Source organism: Lissotriton vulgaris, chromosome 2_1, assembly GCF_964263255.1.
Source record: "Lissotriton vulgaris chromosome 2_1, aLisVul1.2, whole genome shotgun sequence".
NCBI classification, from domain to species: domain Eukaryota; kingdom Metazoa; phylum Chordata; class Amphibia; order Caudata; family Salamandridae; genus Lissotriton; species Lissotriton vulgaris.
This window is the reverse complement of record NC_141687.1, coordinates 239,952,163-239,972,011: the sequence shown is the minus strand read 5'-3', so window position 1 is coordinate 239,972,011 and position 19,849 is coordinate 239,952,163. Positions and strand designations below refer to the sequence as shown.

The following is a 19,849-nucleotide window of genomic DNA, read 5'->3' as shown; positions in this document are numbered from 1 at the left end:
ACTCTGCAGCGCCGGAACACAAATAGCTAACCCGAAGATTGAAGCATGCCACCCTTTTTGGGTGGGTGAGGGTCCTTGACCCAATTAGATAAACACTGTGACTGACCACTTATTTAACTAGGTGCACAAATTGGTCACCCTGGGTCAGAATAGGAACAGGACACTTCATATGATTATAGATATATGAGGGGAGTGTGTGTGCTGTACCTTGATTTCTCCAAGTCCTTCTAATTCTTGTGGTAGTCCACAAATGACTGCGTCAAGAACATCTTCAGTGACCAGTCGCCGAGGTAATGGAATACAGATACTCCTGACCTCCTAACATGGGCAGCGACCACCAGCATAACTTTTGTGAACATCTGAGGGGCACTGGTGAGGCCGAAGTGGAGCACAGCAAACTGAAAACGCTTCTGGGCCACCTTGAACCACAGTAGATGCCTGTGGAACTGCACAACCCGGTCAAGAGCAGATAAGATCTGGACCTATGAGCATTTTGAATTTGGCATTTGGTGGTCTAAGGTCCAGGGCTGCGGCCTTCATCCTTTTTTGTTATGAGGAAACTGCAAGATCAACATTTCCCATCACTTTCAGAGTCCAGTATCCACCTTAAGGACATTCTTAGAGAGAAATAGGCGCACCTCTTGTAAAAGAATGGGAAGATGTTCCTCCAAATTTGTCCTAATGTGGAAGAAATAGTGGGCACGGAGAACTGAATAGACAGGATAGCCATTTTGAACAATGTGTATGACCCATCTGCAAAAGACATGACTGATCGGCAGCTTTGAAGGAAATGTTGAATCCTGCCCACCACTGCAGCAGACGAGGCGGAATTAGAGAACTGTTGAACATGCTGGCTTGCCAGCTGCCTACCTGACCCACATCCCATAACTCTAAAAATCAATAGATAGCAAGGCTGTCCCTGTCTATACATCAGACATCTGGAATACCATCTAAACATCTGGAACTGATGTGGAAACTGTTTCGCAGAAGTCAACAACTCCAAGGAAGGCAATGTACCTCTGCTGTCTTTCAAGCAATCCAAAGCGGATACTGCCTTCTCTCCAAGAAGGCAGGACCCATCATAGGGCTCGTCCATTAGGAAGAGCCTGCACACCAGAAGAGTTCATCTACTTGTGTTTCTGAAGGACAACACTGGTACTGATGCACGGTATTCAGGCCTGAACCTATAACATATGTGGCCATGTCAATAAGGTGTTCTGGGAATGCGGACTAGATCTCGCTGGCCATGCCCCAAAGGGCATGTGTAGAGGCACAGAAGACAAATCGTAGTGCCAACCTTGTGGAAGAAAACATGCACTTGCAAAAAGCATCAATCCTCTTGGAATGGTTGGAAATTAGCTTGGATTCACATTACAGGTCAATGCCTTCACAATAAGTTTATCTGAAGTGTGGTGCTTGGTGAGACAGTTCAGGTCACCAGGCGCTGGTCTATGATGTTTGGCCACCTCCCTATTCACAGGCTGTCTGTCAGGTACCCCATAAGGCTTACCTGCTGCTTGTGAAGTATTCTCGCGGAGACGATAGGAGCTCTCGCCCCGGTACCCACCTTACCCCTGCTATGGAGTTTACATCAACCGGGATGAAGATGGGAAAAGGGATGATAGCTAGAGATGACGGGAAATGGTGCTCGGAAGACCAGAAGAGGACCACCCTTGGAATGAAGAAGGACCGTCGACTCTAGATGCAGGAAAGACAGAGGGACCCAGTTATATCTGGCTCAAGTATAACCCTCTCTAGGTACTACCTCCTGCGGACCAGCTCTTACCTCGTGAATGGTAGGACCCATCGTGGAGATGTCTTCAGGGAAACCAGTAGAAAGGTAGCAAGCCTCAGCTAAGCCGTAGGTGAGTACAAACAACTCCACAGGCCAGTAACCTCAGCTCTGTGAGGTTCTCAGGAAACTTAGGCGAAATAAAAGTTTGTGTAAATGTAGTCATTGGAACTGCTAGCCCAAAACAAAGGAAATAAGCGCTCCTGCGCAATGTAGACAAAAACAAATAAGCGCTCCTGTGCGGGGGGAAATAACCCAAACTAAATACCTATGTAGAAAAACCCAAACAAGCGCTCCAGCACGGTGATTGCAGGCAGCCAGTAAGCGCTCCAGCGCAGTGATTGAAAGCAGCCAGTAAGCGCTCCAGTGCGGTGTTGAAAGCAGCCAGTAAGCGCTCCAGCGCGGTGTTTCAGGGCAGCTTGACGAACGTTTCCAGAGCGACCTCAGGAATACCTGAAATGAGGCCCAGCGCTGAAAACGAGCATGCGGGTCCGAAAACGGGAGCAGGCAAGGAGGCCAGTATCGGCGTTTAATCAGCAGCGCTGAACCGGGGGAACCGCTGTGGTTTCCCCCGGAAGCGCTTGGGTGTGCTGGCGGCTGCCGGTCTCAACAACTAGACCGCAACCCGCTCGCACGTGTGAGGAGGTGAGGGAGCCTGATCGCGCATGCACGGCAAAAGGGAAAGCGCTGCGGACCCCGGAAACCATGACACTGTTGAATACATGATTTCAATCAAGTAGCCATTAGAGTATTTGAGAGGGCATCATTGAAAGTAGTAGGCCGCAGATGTTGCTGCCCCAGAATAGAGAATTTCTTTCATAACATTTGTTTTTGTCTCAATGGAGGGTACCTGTGATTCTAGTGCCTCAGCTGCCCTTTGAACCATCCTGGCAAATGAGGCATTCTCTTCCATTGGTGGATCATATGGCGACTAAAGCTCTGTCTCACGAAAGGTATCAAGCCCACTGGTGTACTGTAAATATAGGTATGTGGCATCATCAGTGTTATGAGGTAGGAGCAAACCATCACCATCGACTTCCTGGGGTTCACTCGGCTATGGCATAGTAACAGTTACAAAAAAAAAACATAATGGAGCCTCTGCTAGTAGATGCTACGTGGCAAAGCTGCATGATAACCATTTGCGCTTTTGTAATTTAGTAGTTGGACACTGGTCACGCTAAGGACGACTTTGGTTCAAGGTCAGACAATAGCAAAGGAAAAGGAATATCCTCCAGTGACAAAAGTGTTGACACTGGCATCCGGTAGGCAAGCACCAACGTGGATCTTGGGGGCCAAAGAAGTAGTGTCTTACTAAGCCAGTACAGAGCCCAAGGGAACAGACAGCGCCAAGGAGGGACTTACCAGTGGTAATCAAACTGGAGCCCCCTGGGGTTCCGTAGGGCATGAAGGTACATCAGTGTGAGCTAGAAGTGCACTGACAATTTGCAGCAGGACTCTTTGTAGGCCACAATTTACTGCAGAATTTAGGGTGCATTCGAACCAACTGAGGAATCTGTTCCATGCATAAAAATCTCAAAGGAGTGTGCAATCCTAATGGTTTTCAAACAGCAGGATGGAATGGAGTACCACTTTACTTTATTTTTTTTCAGTTTTGACTTGGACTTACCAGACTACTTCAAGCACGGAGGAGAAAGTTCACAGGAGCAGCTATGGGACAGAATCCAGGCCTGTGACTTGGAGTGGGACCTACACAAAGTCTGTGATGACTACTTTTTTCAGCAACATACATTTTCAACTCCCGGTCTCATATCACCTTCAGTTGTACAAGGGCACACTTATCATAAGAGTGTCCTGAACCCAAACACCAAAGACACATCTATTGCAGGTTCGTGACTGACATCTGCTTCCTACAGTCCTGGCATGACTTGAAACCTGTTTTCGTGGAGACATTGTTCCCTAGCAAACTGTAAAATAGTTTTAGCCTGTCAGAAATTGACAAAAAAGACAGCAGAGCTCCAGATCTGTGTTGGAAGGCGCTTGAGCAAAGGAACAGACATCCGCGCACAGAGGTGACACTTATGTGCAGCACCACTCTATAATATTTGGGGAAGTTTAAAGTCAACATAGAGCCATGTATCTGATTAGCAGCCCCCACTTTAACAAGGGGTCCCTAACTATAATATAAGAGGACTCTAAATTTTATTGAACCAGTAATTAGGGATTTACATTGTGGCTGAATAAATGCTAAAAAAGGAAGTAAGGAACAAGCTTGATAAACATTTACTTTAAAAACTCTTTGGCAGTTAAGCATGCTTTCAACAGTCAAACAAATCAACCTACAAACCAAACTCCAACTAATAGTAACACAATCAGTATTTTGATGAGAAGGATTCAGGTCAATCAGTTATATAGATGTTTTTTAAGTATAAAATCTTAAAATGCTACGGTAAAGGGGACATCATATTTTCATGGGCAATCTTACTTACTTAGCATGGAAGCCTGGGCTCAGTGTCTGCTCCTGCCCGCCTTGGTCCGACGCTGTAGCTAGTACCGTTGCACGGAGGGCGGGGAAGGGAGAGCCAGGTACTTCCGCATTGGAGCGGTTAGCGCTCTAGTTGGAGGCAGAGAGGGGCTATTTAGGCTGAGTGCTTCTGCAGCCACGCTGCGGTAGGGAGGACGGTGGCAGTGCCTCTCCCAATCCGTTTTGCGGTACGGCAGTCTAAGGCAGCATTCTCTGTCACACGTTAGAGTTGTTTTTAAACATTGAATTTGTGTCTTAATTTGGAATTTTAAGGGGGGCGGCTGGTACTTACTTAGCGTGGAAGCCTGGGCTCAGTGTCTGCTCCTGCGCGCCCCGGTCCAACGCGGTAGCTAGTACTGTTGCGCGGAGGGCGGGGCAGGGAGAGCCAGGTACTTCCGCATTGGAGCAGTTAGCGCTCTAGTTGGAGGCAGAGAGGGGCTATTAGGCCCTCATGCCATGGCGACAACGCAGCGGAGGCGCGCAGGGGGAGCGCCGTCAGCGCGCTGAAGAGGCGCAAAGGCAAGCCCGTCTGCGCCCGTCCGCGGCTGGCTTTGGCCTGGGGCCAGAACCCCTGTCGGGCGATCCCCAGGTCGGGTGTATAGCTCACAACAACTCCATGCCTTATGCCCTGAGATGGATGTGGAGTGCAAACATAGTATGAAAGTAGATGATGGTAGCAGGAAGTGCAGTCACTGTGCATATAGCGTAAGTCTGCAGTTGAAATCTAGGGAGGTTGGCTGCAGTTTGAGCCTCTCCCTTATTAATTACCGTTCCATGAGAAGGCACAAACTGGACATCCATGACCTGCTTTTAGAGGGCCAGTTAGATGTCCTGTTCCTCACGGAAACATGGCTCAATGAGGACTCAGCCCCCGATATTCTGGAGGTCCTCCCTAGCGGTTATGGTATCAGTAGGGTTGACAGAACCACAGGGAGAGGTGGGGGGATTGCGATGATTTTTAAACATTCCATACAATGCTCCCTTGAACCCACTAAGATCGTGGGCAGTGAAGCGGGCTTCTTCTCGATAACTGTCTCCAAAAGCTATGTGATAAAAGGGATTCTGGTATATAGACCTCCAGGTCCCTTCACACAGTTTGTGTCTAACCTAAGCGAGTATTTAATCCATCCGGCACTCCGGTATGAGAAACTATTGGTGTTGGGTGACTTGAATCTGCACTTTGACGATGCCTCTGACTTGGGAGCTCAGGGGATCTGTCAGGAACTGGAAGCACTCCAGGTGATACTTAAGTCGGAACCCCCTACGCATAGACAGGGTCATTTACTTGACCCGATCTTTGCTAATTGGGATGCACTTGAAATTGAGAAACCCCTGTCGGTCCCTTGGTCGGATCACTATCTGATCCCTTTCAAGGAGAGGATACCGGCTCAAAAGAATCAAGTGAGGGTTGTAGAAAGGCAGAAATATAGGAGGTGGGCGACCTTCTCGCAAGACAACTTCAGTAAGATCCTTCTTCAGGGGGGACCTCCAGAGGGTCAGAAAATTGACATGGCGTGTGAGGCCCTTGACAGGCGCGTCTTGGAGGCACTTGACAACTGCGCACCATGGGCGGCTAAGGCCTCCAAAAGACAAACTAGACCCGCCCCCTGGTTCGGAGACAAACTGAGACGGGCAAAAGCGCCCTGTAAACGCCTTGAAAGAAGGTGAAGAAAGGATTAATCGGGCCAGTTGAAGGCCGAATATAAAGTGAGCCTTAAGCTCTACCAATCCCTCATTAGGAAGACGCGAGACGGCTATTATAAGGAGAGAGATGAGGGAGCGGAAAACTCAGCCAAAGAGCTGTTCACTGTCTACAAGGAGATCTCTTCCTTGGATAAGATCTTAGCTCTGACTGCAGGCTCAGTGGAATCATGCAATCGGATTGCAGAGTTTTTCGCAGAGAAGGTGGAGAAAATGTACTCCACCTTCCCGGTCTCTGCAAGAGAGGGGTGTGCTAGGAGGGATGCTTCTATTGTCTTTAAGGGTGAGGAGACTCTGGATGCTTTTAGCATCCCTAATTCTGAGATCCTAATGAGGATAGCCAGTAACATCAAATCGGGTTCTCCCAGTGACCCTGCTAGGCCTAGGGTGCTGAAAGGTAGTATGCATGTTCTTGAACCCAGGATTAGGCAACTGTTAGAGCTCTCCTTTAGCTCAGGCATGGTACCTAGAAGATGGAAGGAAGCGGTGGTCCTCCCATTGAGGAAGAAGTTGAATGTCAGCATGGACCAGTTAGACAATTTACGCCCCATCTCGCTACTCCCTTACTTTGCGAAAATTGCAGAGAAGGTGGTGAACATCCAGCTAACATCTCATATTGATAAACATGATCTTTTCCATCCCACTCAGTCTGGCTTTCGCGCATTGTATTCAACGGAGTCGGCTCTGCTCCTCTCCACTGAGGTCATTGGGTAGTACGTAGATGAGGGTCAGACGGCGGCCTTAATTTTACTTAATCTGAGTGCTGCCTTCGACACTGTTGCTCACGGTACGTTACTCCAGTGTCTCAGGAAGGGAGGGAGGGAGGGGTGGCTGGAAAGGCATTGGCATGGATGGAATCCTTTCTGCAGGATCGCAGTTTTCGGGTGGCACAGGGCCCGTTTCGGTCAAAGTGTGTCATGCTTAAACAGGGGGTGCTGCAGGGGTCTACCCTCAGCCCAACCCTGTTGAACAAGTTACTTACCTTCGGTAACGCTTTTTCTGGTAGATACAGTATCTGCCTGTGGATTCCTCACCTTGTGAATATCCCCCTGCGTCAGCAATGTTCGGAAAATTCTTTTGTAGCACGCCGGCGTGGATGACGTCACAGGAGCACGGCATCACGCGCAACTCCGGCTGACGTCACAGCTCCTTATTAGGCCTACGTCGGCGTGATGACATCAGTTCCGCCCTTTTTTCCGTGCCTTCGAGGCACCCGGACGGACCAATGACAGTAGATATATATATATATATACAGTGTACATAGTACATACAATTCACAACTGCACACATAGTACGTAGCAAAGGTATGAAAAACCCAATATATTTACAAATATAAATATACATAAAAATACATGAACTCGGGTATAGCAGAGTGGAAAACGGGGAGGCGGGTGGGTCAGTGAGGAATCCACAGGCAGATACTGTATCTACCAGAAAAAGCGTTACCGAAGGTAAGTAACTTGTTCTTCTGATAGATACATCTGCCAGTGGATTCCTCACCTTGTGAATAGAGTCCCACAGCAGTCCCCACTCCCGAAGGAGGGTGTCCACTCTCCTAGACCAGAAAATCCTGAAGGACAGAGCGCGCAAAGTGGCCGTCCCTCCTCACCTCGGCAACCAAGCAGTAATGCTTTGAGAAAGTGTGGAGGGAGGCCCAAGTCGCGGCTCTGCAAATATCCTTAACGGGTACACCTCTAGATAAAGCAGAAGTAGCAGACTTTGCTCTAGTAGAGTGAGCTCTTATACCCTCAGGAGGGTCCCTACCCACCAGGGAGTAGCAGATCTTGATGCATAATATTATCCATCTTGAAAGTGTGCGCTTGTGCACAGCTCTTCCTTTCCTGCAGCCAGAAAATCCAACGAACAGCTGGTCATCCAAACTGAAATCCCTTGTCCTGTCCAGGTAGAAGCTCACTTCCCTCTTAGGGTCCAAGCGGTGAAGTCTCTCTTCCTCCTTGGAAGGGTGAGGGGGAGGATAAAAGGTAGGGAGGGTAACAGACTGCCCCAGATGGAAAGGAGTTACCACCTTAGGCAGAAAAGCAGACCTGGTCCTGAGTACCATTCTTTCAGCTTGAATGGTCAAGAATGGGGGCTTTGAACTAAGAGCTTGAAGCTCACTTACCCTCCTTGCCGAGGTAATTGCGGCCAGGAAGACCGTTTTAAAAGACAAAAGTCTCAAGGGACACCTGTGCAAGGGTTCAAAGGGAGAACCCATCAAGTAGGTTAAGCCAAGATTTAAGTCCCATTGAGGCACAATAAAGGGAGTAGGAAGAAATGTATTAGTGAGACCCTTCAGAAACCTTAAAACCACAGGAGATTTGAACAGAGTCGGCTGATCCGGCAAACAGAGAAAAGCCGACAAGGTTGACAAATAACCTTTGACAGTAGCCACCGCGAAACCCTGCTGGGCTAACGAAAGTGCAAATTGAAGAATATTGGACAAACGAGCCCTTAAAGGTTCAATGGACTTCTCCTCACAACAAGCAACAAATTTTGACCACCTATAAGAATAGACGGACTTGGTGGAATCACGCCTGGCTGATAAGATGACATCCACCACATCGTGAGGGAGAGAAAAAGAACTCCGGTTGCCCCGATCAATCTTCAGGCATGAAGGTTTAAGGTCTGGAGGTGGGGGTGTAGAACCTGCCCCTCCATCTGGGAGAGGAGGTCTGCCCTGTGTGGGAGACTGAGTGGTGAGCACGAGGAGAGGTGGAGAAGATCTGTGTACCACACCCTTCTTGGCCAATCCTGAGGAGTTCCCAACGTACGGAAGACGTGACGAACCACCTCCGGGTGAAGCCTCCACTCGTGGTCGGCCGAGAACTGCCGACTGAGACTGTCTGCACGTACGTTTAGAACCCCGGCCAGATGATTTGCCATCAGACAATTCTGATGGTCCTGAACCCAGGACCAGAGACGCAGAGCCTCTCTGCAGAGACACCGCAACCCTACTCCTCTCTGCTTGTTGACATACCACATTGCGGTGGTGTTGTCCGTCAGGACTTGAACCGACCGACCGCAAAGGGATGGGAGGAAGGCCTTGAGTGCCAAACGTAGGGCCCGCAATTCCAGAAGGTTGATGTGAAGCAACCTTACCTCTGAAGACCAAAGACCCTTGACCTCCAGATCCCCCAGATGAGCACCTCACCCTAGAGAGGATGCATCCGTTCTCACTGTGGCCACTGATAGAGGCAGTTGAAAAAGATTTCCGTGAGACAGATTGACTTCCACGCCCAACCAAGACAGATCCGCTGCAGTTTCTCTGGAGATCCTCTCTGACTCCCTGAGATCTCTGTTGTGCTGATACCACTGCCTGCGGAGGCACCACTGGAGTGCCCTCATGTGGCAGCGTGCATGGTTGACCAACAGAATGCAAGAGGCCATAAGACCGAGCAGACGAAGGAACTTCAGGACTGGAACGACCGCTCCATTGTGAAACAAAGGTATCATTTCCTGTATGTCGTGAAATCTTTGAGGAGGAGGGAATGCACGACACACAGTTGTGTCCAGTACCGCACCTATGAACAGGTTGCGCTGGGAGGGCACCAGGTGAGATTTGGGTACATTTATCGAAAAACCCAACCTGTGCAACAACTGAGTTGTCTCTTGCAGATGATGGAGAACTATCTCTGGAGATTCTGCTTTGATCAGCCAATCGTCCAGATAGGGGGAATACAGGAATCCCTGACGCACAAGCTACTACTTGTGTAACGATATATCTGTAAGAGACATTAGTTAGTGATAGATTCCTTACCTTAGAATATCCCCAAGCGTCAGACTGGATCCGGAAATTTTTGCGTAGCAATACCCCTGCGCGCTGGTAGGCGTCGTCTGCGGCTCCGCGTCCGTCGTCGGCGTCGTGAGCGCCGGGATGACGTCGTCGGAGTATATAGACGGCGCCCATGCGCGCTGACGTCAGTTCTGATAACACAGCTTTTCCGCGCCAGATACGCAGAGCCATGATAGAACTAACACTGGTGCCATGAAACTAGGGCCCTGAAAGGGGATGACCTTAACCCTAAATATCGGTTCGCAGAACGGGGAGGACGGGAGGGCGGTAAGGAATCTATCACTAACTAATGTCTCTTACAGATATATCGTTACACAAGTAGTAACTTGTGCATCTGAAAGAGACACGTTAGTGATAGATTCCTTACCTTAGAATAGATACCCCAGCAATACCAACCCCGGTGGTGGGTCTGTGAACCAATATCACACCAGAAAGTCCTGGAGGACGGAACGGCCAAAGAAGCCATCCCTCCGGACTTGACTGTCCAGGCAGTAGTGTCTTGCGAACGTGTGCAGCGAGGCCCACGTGGCTGCCTGACAGATGTCCTGCAGGGGGACACCGCGGCCCAGGGCAGTTGTCGTTGCCGTGGCCCGAGTGGAGTGAGCCCGCAATCCAGCCGGGGGCTCCTTCCTCGCCATGGAGTAGCATGCTTGGATGCACAAGATGATCCACCTGGAGATGGTCCTCTTGTGTACAGCCTTTCCCTTCTTCGCGCCCACGTAACCAACGAAGAGTTGGTCATCCACCCGGAATTGGCGAGTGCGGTCTAGGTAGTAGGAGAGCGCACGTTTTGGATCCAGACGGTGGAGCCTCTCCTCCTCTTTCGAGGGATGCGGAGGCGGAAAGAAGGTGGGCAAGGTGATGGACTGCCCGATGTGGAAGGCCGTGACAACCTTGGGCAGAAAGGAAGGTCGTGTACGCAACACCACCTTAACAGGATGAACAGACAGGAAAGGTGGAGAAGAAGAAAGAGCCTGGAGCTCACTCACCCTCCTGGCAGAGGTGATGGCAACCAGGAAGGCCGTCTTCAGAGTAAGGAGACGAAGAGGGCAGTTATGAAGTGGCTCAAAGGGAGCACACATCAGATAGGTGAGAACAAGATTCAAGTCCCACTGGGGCATCACGAAGGGAACAGGAGGGAACATGTGCGTGATGCCCTTCAGAAATCTACTCACGATAGGGGACGAAGGGAACAGGAGGGAACATGTGCGTGATGCCCTTCAGAAATCTACTCACGATAGGGGACTTGAATAAAGAAGGCTGATCTGGTAGCCTCAAGAAGGCTGAAAGAGCAGAAAGGTACCCTTTAAGAGTGCCCAGAGCAGAGCCCTGCTGGGCAAGGGAAAGAAGAAAGAGCAGCACTTCCGAAAGGGGTGCAGAGAGGGGATCCACAGCCTTTGCTGCGCACCATGCCACAAATCTATTCCACCGGCAGGCGTATACCGACTTCGTGGAGGGACGCCTGGCTGCCAGAATGATGTCACAGACTTCGGGAGGCAAGTCAAATGGCCTCAACTGCCGCCGCTCAATCTCCAAGCTTGTAGGTGGAGACTGGACAGGTTCGGGTGCAGGACCGTCCCCTGCTGCTGCGACAGAAGGTCCTCCCGAAGAGGCAGACGAATCGGGGGATCGACTGACATGCTGAGTAGCTCGGGATACCAGTATCTTCGTGCCCAGTCCGGAGCCACAAGGACGACCTGGGCCCGGTCGCGCCTGATCTTCTTCAGCACTCTGGGCAGAAGTGGTATAGGCGGAAAGGCGTACAACAGACCGCAGCTCCACTCGCGACGAAAAGCGTCTCCGAGCGAGTGCCGCCTTGGAAACTCCAACGCGCAGAACTGCTGACATTGCGTGTTCTCTTCTGTGGCGAATAGATCTAACCAAGGCTCTCCCCACTGTCGAAAGAGACCTTGCGCCACGTCCGAGTTCAGACGCCATTCGTGATCCATCATGCACCGGCGGCTGAGTTCGTCCGCCCTGGCATTCAGAGAGCCTGCCAGGTGTTGAACCACCAGGGTCACGCCCTGATGTTCCAGCCACTGCCAGAGGCGCAGAGCCTCCTGGCAAAGGGTCCACGACCCCACACCGCCCTGTTTGTTGCAGTACCACATGGCGGTGGTGTTGTCGGTGAACACTTGCACCACGCTCCCCCTGACAGAGGGGAGGAATGCCTTCAGTGCAAGACGAATCGCCCGCAGCTCCAGAAGGTTGATGTGGAGCCGGGACTCCGCCGGAGACCAGAGGCCTCTGATCTCCGCCTCTCCCATGTGGCCTCCCCAGCCCTGGAGGGACGCGTCCGTCACAACTACGTGCTCCGGCTGGGGTAGAGAGAGGGGTCTGCCACTGACCCAGTCGCGGTCCGTGAGCCACCACTGCAGTTGCTTCGCAGTGCCCTCCGAGATCAGGACATGATCGGACAGGTTGCCCTGATGCTGGGCCCACTGAAACTTCAGGTCCCACTGCAGAGCCCGCATCCGCCACCTGGCGTGACGCACCAGAAGGATGCAGGAGGCCATCAGTCCCAGAAGCCGCAGCGTCAACCTGACCGAGACCCGGGATAACGGCCTGAAGACAGGAATCAGAGCCTGAATATCCCGAACCCGCTGCTCGGGTGGGTAAACCCGAAACTGCGCCGAGTCGAGAACCGCTCCGATGAAAAGGAGCTTCTGAGAGGGACACAGGTGTGACTTCGGCACATTGATGGAAAACCCCAGCAAGTGCAGGAGGTCGGCCGTAGTCTGGAGGTGGGTGACGACTGTCTGGGGCGAGCCCGCCTTCAACAACCAGTCGTCGAGGTAGGGGAAGACTGACACCCCTTGCCTGCGCAGATGGGCTGCGACCACCGCCATCACCTTCGTGAACACCCGTGGGGCGCTGGTAAGGCCGAAGGGGAGCACGGTAAACTGAAAGTGCTCTAGGCCTACCGTGAACCGCAGGTAACGCCGGTGGGCCGGCAGGACGGGGATGTGGAAATAGGCGTCCTGCAAGTCCAACGCTACCATCCAGTCTCCTGGGTCCAGGGCAGCCAGGACCTGAGCCAAAGTGAGCATCTTGAACTTCTCCGTCCGGAGGAAGCCGTTGACGTTCCGCAGATCCAAGATAGGGCGTAGGCCCCCTTTGCCCTTCTTGGGTACCAGAAAGTAGTGGGAGTAACAGCCACGTCCTACTTCTGGCCCAGGAACGCGCTCGATGGCCCTCTTGGCCAAGAGGGCCGAAACTTCCTCTCGCAGAAGTCGCAAGTGATCCCCCGACACACGGTGGTATTGAGGTGGCATGGATGGAGGGGAAGACTCGAAGGGGAGGGAGAAACCCCTTCGGACAATTTGCAGCACCCACCTGTCCGAAGTGACTGTATGCCAGTGGGAGAGGTGATGGCGAACCCTGCCTCCCACAGGCGTCACATGGGCCTGAAAACTCGGACTAGGAAGGTTTTGAGGCAGGGGCTGCTGAGGGAGGTGTGGACTGGCCTCGCCGCTGACCCCGACCACCGCCGCGGCGGTTCCCACGTCCGCCACCGCGCTGCTGGATATTTTGCGGCGTGTGGCTGGCGGCCCGTGGTGGGGCGCCCCTTCCGTGGCCACGAAAGGAGCGAAAGGCACCCGATTGCTGGCGTGGGGCCGTAAGGCCCAAGGACTTGGCCGTGGCCCTGGAGTCCTTGAAACGTTCCAGCGCATGGTCTGCCTTGTCGCCGAAGAGGCGACGGCCATCAAACGGCATGTCCAGGAGGGTGGCCTGGACATCGGCCGAGAAGTTGGCGGACCTCAACCAGGCGTGGCGCCGAACCGCCACCGTCGTTGCCATCGCCCTGCCCAGTGAGTCCGTGGTATCCAGCCCACACCGGATAGAAAAACGTGCCGCATCTCGGCCGTCCGCAAGGGTTTGGCTGAGTTTAGGCCTGACCTCCTCAGGGCATTGTGGCAGCACCTCCGCAACCGTGTCCCACAGGGTGTGGGTGTAGCGGCCCAAGAGACAGTTGGTGTTCACTGACCGGAGCCCTAGGCTCACAGACGAGAAGACCTTCTTCCCGAACTGCTCATATCTCTTGGATTCCCTGTCGGGCGGGGCCGACGGGAATGCGGTCTGGGAGTTGGAGGCCTGGATGACCAGGCTCTCGGGGGTGGGGTGGGTGGACAAAAAGCAAGGGTCGCCCGGTGCCGGGCGGTAGCGTCTGGCCACGTTCCTGTCCACAGGGGGGCCTGTGGCGGGCTTGGACCAAGTGCCCAGAAGAACGTCACACAAGGCCTCGTTGAACGGCAGGAGGGGCTCCGTGGAGCCGGACTGCTGTTTGAGGACCTCAGTGAGGAGATTAGTCCTCACGGCCGCGACGGGGAGCTCAAGGTTTAGGGCCTTAGCTGCCTTCGTCAACACTACACTGTAAGCAGAACCCGCCTCCGAAGCCACAGTCGGGGGCGACGTAAATCCAGTGTCTGGCGAGGTGTCAATACCACTGGCCTCCCCAAGCTCATATGTCCAGTCCTGATGAGACTGGCAATCACGTGCCAGAGGGTCCTCGGACCCCTCCCATTGCTCCTCGTCACCCGGCTCCTGGAGACCAGGATTAACAGCCAGGGCCTCCTCGTGGAGATAGAACTCTCCGAAGGCCGACGGAATCGGCGCCCAGCGGCGCCCCTCCGACACCTGAGTAGGACCGTAGGAAGCATTGGGGTCGGCAACCACTTCGGCTGCCGGGGACGACACCTGAAGGGACGTCGCCGGCGAGGTCGTAGGGTCGACCGGCGAGGTCCCGGATCCGGAGCCGGATCCAGCGAGGTCGCGCGGCGCCGGGACCGAAGTCGCCAGCGGCGCCGGGGCCGAAGCACCCGACGTCGTCGGGGCCGAAGCGCCCGACCCGGAAGGACCTCCAGACGGAGCCGATCGGCCCGAAGGCGCCACGGGAACCGACTGAGGAGGGAGGGCCCTCATGGCCATGAGGTACCTCTCGACCTCCTCCTGCGACGCGCCGTGCCCAGGGACCCGAAGGTGTGGGGCAGGCGGCGACGCTTGCGACTCCCGCGGAGCCGCGTGGGCGGTGTCGCCCGAGTCCCCGGTCGCATCGTGCGAGCGACGGGGCGGGTCGGAGGATCGATGGTGTCGCTCCGACCTCTCATGCCTCTTACCTGAGGACTTGGAACCAGACGATCAGTGTCCACTCCCGGAACGTCGATGACTCCGACCTCGCGACCTGTCCCTCGACCTCCCGTGGGACCGGGACCGGGACCTGGAGCGGCGCGGGGCCGACTGCCTCAGCTCGAGACGCTTGCGGGACCGCTCCCGCCTAGCCTTCGACGTCAGGGCCCGGCAGTCGGAGCAGGTCCGATCGTCGTGGTCGAGGCCTAAGCACTTCAGGCACCGGCGATGGGGGTCCGTGACCGACATGAGTCGGCCGCACTTCGAGCAAGGCTTGAACCCGGGCATCCCTGGCACCGATAGTCGAGAATCGACTAACTAGAGGATCAAAAAGATCAAAAAAGTTTTCAGTCAAAAAGTGACTGGGGGTAGAGCTTCTTCCGGATCTGCGCTAGCTGGCGCGGAAAAAAGAAGAACTGACGTCAGCGCGCATGGGCGCCGTCTATATACTCCGACGACGTCATCCCGGCGCTCACGACGCCGACGACGGACGCGGAGCCGCAGACGACGCCTACCAGCGCGCAGGGGTATTGCTACGCAAAAATTTCCGGATCCAGTCTGACGCCTGGGGATATTCTAAGGTAAGGAATCTATCACTAACGTGTCTCTTTCAGATCTTCTGAGATGTGCAGCCACCACAGCCATCACCTTGGTAAAGACTCGAGGCGCAGTAGTAAGTCCAAACGGAAGGACCGCAAACTGGTAGTGTTGCAACCCTACCATAAAACGGAGATACTTCCTGTGCAACTTCAGGATGGGGATGTGGAAATAAGCATCCTGTAAGTCGATCAACTCCATCCAGTCTTCTTCCAACAGCGCTTGAAGAACCTGGGCAAGAGTGAGCATCTTGAACTTCTCCTGTTTGAGATAGAGGTTCAAAATCCTGAGGTCCAGGATTGGACGAAGTCTGCCATCCTTCTTGGGGATCAGAAAATACTGAGAGTAGCACCCCTGACCCCTCTCCTGCTCCGGAACCACCTGTATCGCACCTTTTCTGAAAAGTGCCAGGACTTCTTCCTGCAAGAGCAACAGGTGGTCCTCCGAGCAAAAACCTTGGCAAGGAGGGTAATTGGGAGGGAACTCCTGAACGAGAAGAGCATACCCATTCTCTACAAGATTGAGAACCCAAAGATCTGATGTAACCGATTCCCAATCCCGTAGAAAATAAGTAAGCCGACCCCCTACAGGACCCGCATGATCCGGAATGGCGGATCTAGGGCTGCTTTGCTGTTGTAGGTGGGGGGGTGGGTATTAGAGGAGGAAGTAGAGGAGGAGGAGGCTTGACGTCCACGACCACAACCCCTTTGTCTACCTCTATAGGACTTGTACAAAGGATTTTGCTGCTGCTGCTGGTTCTGCTTATTGGAACGAAAAGTAGATCTTCCAAAACCCCTGTACTTCTTAGCGAAAGAGCCTCTTGTCTGTAAGCTCAAAGACCTTGCAGTCGCTCTGCTATCTTTAAAGCTTTTAAGGGCAGCGTCAGCCTTCTTCCCAAAAAGGCCAGTGCCATTGAAAAGCAAATCCAACAGAGCAGCCTGAACATCAGTCGAAAATTCGGACGACTAACCAAGCGGCCCTTCTAGTGGCGACTGAAGATCCCATTATTCTAGCCACAGAGTACGCCGTGTCCATGCCACTCTGAATCACCTGGCGAGCCGCAGCCTGCGTGTCAGACACTACGTCATTAGAGTTCTTCCTATCATCCTCCGGAAGCTTAGATGATAACTGCTTAACCGTGTCCATCAAAGCATGTACATATCTGCCCAGCAGACAAGTAGCATTTGTCGATTTCAGGGCCCTGCTACTTGACGAGAATACCTTCTTAGCATTCTGATCCAACCTTTTTGAGTCCTTATCCCCTGGAACGGAACCTGGGGAAAAGCACCTGCCGACCTCTTTGAACAAGCCGCCTGAACCACCAGACTTTCTGGCGAAGGATGGGAAGCCAAGAACTCAGGGTCACCAGGTGCCACCCTATAGCGTCTTGCCACTGTTCTAGACACCACAGGAGCAGTCAGAGGCCTTTTCCAGACTTCTAATATTGGTTCAGTAAGAGCCTCAGTGAACGGGAGAGTCGGCTCAACAACAGAAGAAGGTGAATGTAGAACCTCAGTAAGGATGTTAGATTTAAACTCTTGAGAAGGCAAAGTCAAGTTCAGCATGGTAGGGAGCCACATCCTTAGTAGGTGCATCAGAAACTGCGGGCAACTCCCATTCTGGCGAAAGTTCCAAACCACTTGCACTATGCAGCTCCTCAAAATAATCCTCCTGTTCCTGAAGTTCGTCTTCCTCCACTTCAGGGAACTCTTATTCCTTCTCTTCCATGAGACGCTGAGCTCTACGCCTCGACCACTCCAACCGAACCGAAGTCGTTGGATCCGGTAACGACTCCGACGGAGTCGGGCCGGCGTCTAATGAGGAGCTGGAACAGCCTGAGGATGGGAAGCTGGAACCGGCGTCCAACCTCGATTCTGATCCCTAGGTCGCTCCGGAGCCGGCGAAGCCGTGTGCGGAGTCGATGAACTCGGCGGCGCCGAACCAAGCCAAGGTGGATATAGCATCGGCATAAACGGCAGAAAAGGCGCCGGAGCGTAAGCTTGAGGGACACCCAAGTTGTACGACAATAGACCAATGAGACCAGCTGGTGCACCAGTGGGGTACATTGCCCTCGCATACACGCCATACATAGCATTAAGGAAATGCGAGGGGTCCTGACCAGGACCAGGAAACTGAGAGTACGAACCCACTGGCTGCTCCAAAGGAGGTTGCACCGGAATCGTTTCTTCTTGACCATCCTGTTCCTCTGGATGATGCACCGGAGTCGCCGAAGCCTGAGGATCCACAACGTCTTCTTCCTCATGTGCTGAAGACTGACACGAATCCAGAGACAGATCCGGTCCCGGATCCGGAGATGGCTCTCGGGACTGTAAAGGCGAGGCTTCACCTACAGGCTCACGAGATGGTGTGGGTGACAAAAAGTCCAACGATGCTTTCGAGAAGAAGACCTCTTCTTCGAGTCCGACTCCATGCCGGAATGGTGCCTTGAGCTATGCTTCTTCCTCTTATGTTTTTTCTTCGAGGAACCCGAAGCATGTCCCGAAGCCGTCTCTGACTCCAATCGGAACCTCGACCTCGGTTTCGACCTCGAATGTCTTGATCTTGACCTCTAAGACCTCTTGGCATCCTTTCCTTTTAACTTGGCCAGAAGGAGTTTAGCTTCTCGTTCACGCAGAGCCTTCAGGTTCATTTTAGAACATAATCGACGGCTTTCGACATCGTGGTTCGAACCCAGGCACCACAAGCAATCACCATGAGGATCGGTTAAGGACATCATCCTGGCACACGATCCGCACTGCTTAAATTGTGTCTTCTTCGACGACATATTCGGCGGAAGACAGCAACTCGAAAAAGATACAAAAAACACACAAATAGCAACAAAGCCACTATCCGTAACACAAGAAACCGTTAGCGTCGTCGACGTGGAAAAAAGGGAACTGATGTCATCATGACGACGTAGGCCTAATAAGGAGTCGGTGACGTCAGGCAGTCGCGCACGATGCCGTGCTCCTGTGACGTCGTCCACGCCAGCGTGCTACAAAAGAATTTTCCGAACGTTGCGGACGCAGGGGGATATTCACAAGGTGAGGAATCCACTGGCAGATGTATCTATCAGAATAATCTTTATGTTGCACCAGTGGCAGACATTACCGGAAGGTACGGGGTCAAAGGAGTGTCTTACGCTGATGACACGTAGCTGGTGGTGGCCCTGACACAATCGGATGAGAAGGCCGCCTCCAACTTTAACTCCTGTATGCAAGAACTTGCGTTTTGGATGGGTGAGAACTGCCTTAAATTAAACAGGAGTAAGACTGAGGTTTTGATCGTTGGTAAGGCACCTGTGTGGTCATGGGCGTGTTGGCCTCAGACCCTTGGTCCCACCCCGGCTCACATTGAGCAAGTTAAGAACCTAGGGGTGTGGTTAGACCACAAGCTCTCATTTGAGCTGCAGACAAGGCGAGTGGCAGGAACTTGTTTTTGGTATCTTGCGTAGTTTGCGCAAGACCTTGGACATCCTGCCTACTGGAGCTAGGAAGACCATGGTCCATGCCTTAGTAACCTAGAGGCCGGACTACGGGGATGTGCTCTTCCTGGGGGCCAATGCTAGCTGTGTACAAAGGCTTCAGCATATACAGAACACAGCTGCCCGTCTGGTTCTGACGCTGCCCAGGAGAACATCCTCAAGGAAAGCGTTAGTTGCTCTCCATTGGCTCCCGATTAAGGAGCAAATCCAGTTCAAAGCACTTTGTGTGTGCCATCATATCCTTCAAAGGAAGGGGCCCGCATACTTATATAATCTTCTGAGCACGTATGTCCCCTCCCGCCAACTAAGATCTAGTGGGATGGGGCAGGTCACTGTCCATAGTCAGGACGGTCAGGTTGGGCAGGCGCTCCTTCAGGTTTATGGTGGCCCAGCAATGGAATAAACCCCCCTGGGCGGGCTTCTAATGGAGACATCGGAGGTGACCTTCCATAAAAAGCTGAAAACTCTCCTTTTTCCCAAATGAGTAACTTTTTTTGCTGCCCTCTGATGGGGAGGTGACCTGAGAATGAGGCTTCTCCTTGGCCTATGTACCGCACGGCGGGGACACACTAGTAAAGTGTAACCAAGCGCTTTACAAATGTCATTATCATCATCATCATCATCATCAACATCATCATCTTTCTAAGACTACAACTATAATCCTGTTGGCATTTATACATGTTGAAATCAGTGTTCCTAGAGCTAGGGGAGCTGAGACTAACAAAAAACTCAAGGGCACTACCAGCACAACAAATGATAGGGAAACACTAGTAAAAAAAATCCCTTTTTATAGCTTACTAATGGATGAGTTTTATCTACTAATAATTGCTTGTGCTGGTACAACGAAATCAAGCAGCTGCAGAGACATGTCTT

The 19,849-nt window shown here is 52.7% G+C and overlaps 1 protein-coding gene across 6 annotated transcripts in view; it reads right to left on the bottom strand.

Moving 5' to 3' along the window:
- NF1 (neurofibromin 1) overlaps positions 1–19,849 on the bottom strand; it is a 2,008,692-nt gene that overhangs the window by 471,625 nt on the left and 1,517,218 nt on the right. The gene's annotated exons all lie outside the window — the stretch shown is intronic.